We start from the raw sequence: 6,616 nt of genomic DNA, 5'->3' as shown, positions 1-6,616 counted from the left end.
CAATGTTCTAAAAAAGGCTAGGCGGTGTTCAGGGAGACCTAGCCCCTAGGCCTTCTAGGCAGCGCGGAGACAAGCTAGACGCTAGGCGGTTTTTTTCCATAATATATCTTATAATATATATATAGTAGTAATACATATTTATACTACTAGTATACTACTATGCAGTGGGGGCGTGAGCGGAGAGGGAGAGATTGAGAGGGTATGGAGATGGAGATGGACGAATATAAGAGATGAGAAATGAGGAGTGAGGACAGACATAAACCAACCAAATGACTTTTTGTCCACATAACCCTCCCCCCTCGGGCTAGAACGTTCGCTCCGCTCACTTGATAAGAAATGAATAAAATCATTTACCATAACTTAAAAAATAAACACAAACAAATATACTTATTACAAAAATGCGAAAAAGTTGAAGAAGATCGATTTTATATAAAAACTAGCTAATCTACCCGTCCTATGGCCGGGCTTACTATTTTCAAATTTTTTTTCTCTATTTAGTATAAATGAAAAATAAACCCAAAAACCATAGGTAAAATCCCCTGTGACGGGCTTGTTGCATTATTACTTGTTAATCTGATTTTTTTTTCCTTAGTAGATATGAAAATTAAATATTGTAACAACCATCAAGTGTAATCATTCAATTTAAACGGAAATGGGAAAGAGATATGTAAACTTTGTTGAAAAATGTGATTAACATAATTTTGGGGTTTGAAATGAGGAATATCTGCCAAAATGAATCTTTTTGGGCTTTTCTATCACTTGCTTAAAAGGTTTTGATGATTGGGTCCATTCAAACTTTCATAATACCCTTGTTTGTGCACTATTAGAATATTAATTTTAAAATTTATGAAGCACATATGTATTCATAGTGCCTTGAGTGTTTGAAGTATAGAGACTGAACAACTATATTTATCAAAAGAAATAATGAATGGTTTCTAAAACTTGTGTTACTATTTATTACTTATATCAAAATAATCAATACATCAAACAACAAATTACAAAAACAAACAAAATGCATTTCAATGTGAGGGTGAAATCAAACTTGCTTTAGCAGCACCACATACAAATCTAATATAGAAGGAAAATTCTAAAATTATTCATACGACTACAACATCAAATATAACTTAGTACACCAAGAACATTCACAAATGTAGATAATTATTCCCCAATATCTAGCACTCTACATATGGATTAGATTAGCAGTAATAATAGTTATAGCTGGGGTTCGTAAGGGGATATCTATGTGTTGAAATTGTGATGGTCATGCATCGTGTGGGTGTGTTTGACGTCAAGTTAATCGACTTTGTGCTCATCTTTGCTCCATTTAAACTCCTCTTTGGTCGTTGCCGCTGTGAGCTTGATACTTAAGGAACTACTACATATCATGACAAAAATAAACACTAACGTTAGAAAATCGGCAGTCTTATAACCATAAAATGGTCCATCCTAGACCTCAAAAATGAAATTCAATCCAAAGCTACATCACTATGTATATAAAGTGGCTCTTATTTTTGTACCTCATGATCACCCTACCATTATAATCTTCTTTGTTTTTAGACCAAGTGAATATAAAAACTCAATCGACATCATTGAGAGCAAAAAGAGGTTATGGGGTACATGATCGATAACAAATGGCAAGAAAAACTTACCAATAAAGCTTCGAGAATAGAGAATATTGTTTTTCGAATCTATACTTTTTCAGTGTCGAATTCCCAATATATAGTGCTAAACTTAAAAAAGTACATAACTTTCACAAACTATTCAAATTGAGCCCAAAAGAGTTTGACATTGTAATCACAATAAATCCAGTTACCAAGAATGAACTCAAATTGCAGCAAAACTATTATCACTTTCAATTGATAAACTCAGTAAGTGATTACTAATAATTGAACCCTGTAACAAATACAAATTGAACAGAGGGATAACAAACATCGGTCAAACACGAATCAAATTGCATGATGAAATAATTGTTCCATATACCAAGTCGCCACCATAACCACCAACAGTACCACTTCTATCAAAATTGTTTCCATTACCATAGATACCACCTCCACTGTTGCCACCACTTCCACCACCACCACCATAGTCTCCGCTGCCATTGTGTAGTCCTCCTGACCGATTTGTTGCAAAATTTACCTTTATCTTTCTGCTATGATGTTCCTGTTGGTACATGGTCTGTATAGCACTCTGTGCATTCTCTTGAGATGCGTACTCAATGAAACCAAAACCTTTGGATTTGCCTAGTCTCACGATCCATGATAATTATTGTGCTTGTTCAAACAACACATCGAATATTAGTTCTCATAGTGATAAACCAACAAAAAAACTTCATAAAATCAAATAAATACCCCAGAGAAAATGATATAAAAGAAATATATAACTGCATTCATATCATTCTCTTTGACATCAATCGAATTAGTACAACATAGCTTACCCATAGTTAGGGGTGTCTCTTTTTGCCGAATTTCCGATTTTTCCGAAATCCGACCCGAAATTGGTCTGGCTCTGGGTGTAGTTTTCATGGGCCGATTTTTCGATTTTCGAAAATTTTGAAAAAAAATTGGATCGGATTTGGATATAATTCTAAAATCCGATCCGATCCGAAAATTCCGAAATTTCCGATATTATTGCCAGTTTATTCCGAAAATATATACTTCTCTCACTATCCACTTGATTAGATTTCAACCATTCATTCATTTTCTAGTTTTTTACTTCCAAAAACAAAACAAAAACATAACCTAGCCGCTACTTCCCCACTTGAATTGGACCACTCTACTGTCATTACACCGTCTGCCACAACAACAATAATATGAAAAAAAATGTCATTGAGTCATACAATGACTTCCAGACCAATCCAAAAGCCAAATTCCAATAGATAGAATATTATGTAAAGCTACTTAGAGTCCAAGACCATAATCCATTATTTATGCAGACACTTCACGCTTCAATTTCCACATACGAAAAAATATTGAAACATTACAAATACCTAAACCTCAATAAAATGCAATGTTTGCTATTGGTGACTGCAGGTTTTTTTTCTCGTTTTTTCTTGGATCACTTGTTTGAATGAAAATGGGTTTTCTCAGTAAACAAGTGCGTATTGTTGTTGGTACATTGGTGTTATGGACATGGTTTTCTCTCCCTACAATGAACATTGGCGTATGATATTCCAAAAATAATTGAAAGTAAAGAGATATTTGAAAATTTACCAAGTATTCCGAAATTTCCGAGTTATTCCGAAATTTCCGAAAGTTTCAAAATTGGAAATATATTTTGAATCCGAAAAAAAATTGGATCGGATTTGGCTAGCATATTAGGTTCTGAAAAAAATTTGGAAAAATTCTGAAGGAGGTTAATCCGATCCGATCCGATCCGAAGTCACCCCTACCCATAGTGGTCACTGGGCAAGACAGGGAGCATCTTCTTATTCTTTTGACAAGAAACATCTGGGATGCGGTCCTTCCCAATAATCTCAATGTTATCCAGTCTGAAGCCCTTCAAATTGCATAGAATTCGATCAAACCGCATTATGAAGTGTTGATAATTACCATTAAGCATTTCATTCGACTTGGTATCAAAAGTGTAACCTTTTTCTTCACCCTTCAGTTCAGTCCACGCATCTACCCATCCATCAGGGATTTAGGGAGGGGGAATTCATTGTCCTTCTTCTCTTCCCAGTTCATGACACCGCATAATATGACATTCGGATGGCTATTAGGGTCATTGGGGTCAGCGCAACGGCTGTTGAGATGGCTCGTAGCAACCACCAGTAATTTGTTGCTCCCAACTTTAGTCTCAGTCCCATAAAGTTTCCCCATTTTGGAGTTGCCGAGGGGTGCACTAATGACATCGACTGGACGAAACATACTCAACTGCAAGCAATCGATTTAAGACAGTGATTAGAAGCATGTTTATACCAATCAGAACTATATTCTTTACCAATAATAGTCGGTAGAGATGATACCAGAGATCTGGGGCTCGAACCTCGCCAGCATCAAAGAGTCACTGATCTCATTTAATACAGGCTTGCCAATAAATAAAAAAAATAATAATAATGATATCAAGTTCATTTTGTAATTTAATTGCCTTATACTGGATTTGTTTCAAACCTTTTTTTTTAGCTTTCCTATTTAACATCAAGAGCATAATTCAAATTCCATACTGTTTCGACCCCCACCTACGTGGCAAACGTCCATTACTAGGGGTCTCTATTTTATTCATTTAATCGACAGGGCTAAAGCCCAATTTGCAATGGATCAATGTACAGGCCCATTAACTCATGTGTCTAAGACTGAACCTTAGACACATGGCTTACCACTAATGTACATTGATTTATGTCCAGATTCATTTCTTATCAAAGAGATAATTATCAGTTGAAAGTTATAGTCTATCACAATTACTCGAGCTACAAGATTACTTGAGCTACAAGGACTCTCTACTCTACCTATATAAATACCAAACTGTTTTTCATAAGGAACTACGTGGAAACTTGATCTCTAGATAATAGATCTTGGGTACGTAGGCAGCCATTATTTGGTTCAGTTTCATCTCCCCCAACATCAAATTCCTCTGTTTCTTAGTGTGTTCTTTACCATTGCTCTCGTTGTGTTGAAGCAATTTACTGCCGAAACATAATTGGCGCCATCTATGGGGAATTTAGAATTCATTATCACGTGAAACAATAAAGATGGTAAGCACAAGAAGCAGACCAAATAGTCAACATATTCCTCCTGCTAATAGGAATTGCAACCCTCGAAATTCAAATCGGCCAATGCAAGAACCGTTGAACAATCAAGTTGCTCCTAGTGGTAAGATCAATTCTCAACATCCAACCATAGCAGCGCCACCTCCACCACCACCGCCTCCGCTACCGCCACTCCTAATACAGTTGAGCGTGAGTTACGACGAGTCAAAATTTTAAAATAGGAACTTGAGAAGGAAGCTGGCAAAGAGGCAAAGGCCGGTGGACGAGGCTGCAAATTCAACAACATCAGGTGACCACGAAGGGACGCAGGCCATTCCATTGTATGAGACCGTCTTGAAGATCCACTTCATCGTCCTCAACAACGTGTTATTTCTCAAACACAATCAACCAGTGCACACTCTAAGAGTAATGACCCTATTACCCGTACTTATGGGGAGAATCGGATTGGCAGGGATAACTACTACCCTAGACATGTCCGATCTCAAATGGAAGATTTACCTCTGAGAAGTAATTTTAGGGAAGACCGCCATCCGAGATATGTCTGACATGACTGGGAAGGCGGGCATCCCAGACAAGAGCAACAAAACATGGAGAAGTGGTATAATTATACCGACCACCCGGCCAAGGGTGACTACCGACCTAGACAGGCTGGTTACAAGGATAGACAAAGACAATCACCGGTCGGAGCTGATCCTGTGTACCGCCAAAGATCTCTAACTCCAATAAGAGATAATGGAAGGTATCCTTCTCCACATGAGCACGACCGGGGGCGTCCAGTTGTTCAAGCCAATACTTTAACTCTAACAGAACAATAGTTGAAAGAGTTGATATATTGCAAAAGAACTTAACGATAGAGAGTTAAGGGATGTAAAAATGAAAAACTTGACAGTCAATGATGGCGTACTTGATAAGTTTTCGCTCGACATTCAGGAAGCTTACCACCATCCCGACTTCAAACAACCCGATTTTGAACTTTATGATGAGTCGGAAGGAGACCCTGGCTTGCATGTTCTATCGTTCAAAAATAAGTTGGTGTTATGGGGTGGGGAGATGATCCGCTTCATGTGTAAGCTCTTTCCATCAACTCTAAAGGGAGAAGCATTACGCTGGTTTAGTGAGTTGCCTTCAAGATCAATTCACCAATAAAATGAACTAGAAAATCAGTTTGTTAATCGTTTCCACCACAATTGCAAGACGCCAAAGGATGTCGACTCACTTTTGAACATCAAGCAACAATGTGACGAAAAGTTACGTACTTTTGTTACTAGGTTCCGGAAAGCAGCAGCACCGCCGCCGCCGCTACCGCGCTACTCAAACGGCGGTACAAACGCCTCCGAAAGAAGGCGTCACGGAAGAAAGTATAAGGAAAAACTTCATCCCAGATTGGACCGACCTGACAGGGAAAGCCGACCTCGCAGATTTGCGGAAAATCGCCATCCTAGACAGGTCCGTCCAGACAGGGAAAAAAAGCGTCACGGAAGAAAGTATAAGGAAAAATTTCATCCCAGACTGGATCGACCTGACAAGGAAGGCCGACCTCGCAGATTTGCAGAAAATCGCCATCTTAGACAGGTCCGTCCAGACATGGAAAAAAGGCGTCACGGAAGAAAGTATAAGGAAAACCTTCATCCTAGACTAGACCGACTTGACAAGGAAGGCCAACCTCGCAGATTTGAGAAAAACTGTCATCCCAGACAGGTCCGACCAGGCAGGGATGGAAGGTGTCACATAAGCAACTAGAGGGAAGACCACAATCCCAGACAAACTACCGACCTAGATAGGTTGGTTACACGCAAAGAAAAAGACAATCTCCAGTCGGACCCGAAAGTGTGTACCGCATAAAATCTCTAACTCTTGTAAGAGGTAATGGCAGGTGTCATCTTCCACATAGGCTCGACCGGGGCGTCTGTC

The sequence above is a fragment of the Coptis chinensis genome, chromosome 8 (genome assembly GCF_015680905.1).
Source record: "Coptis chinensis isolate HL-2020 chromosome 8, ASM1568090v1, whole genome shotgun sequence".
In the NCBI taxonomy this organism is placed as follows: domain Eukaryota; kingdom Viridiplantae; phylum Streptophyta; class Magnoliopsida; order Ranunculales; family Ranunculaceae; genus Coptis; species Coptis chinensis.
The sequence above is the reverse complement of the archived record's forward strand: the minus strand, read 5'-3'. Positions refer to the sequence as shown.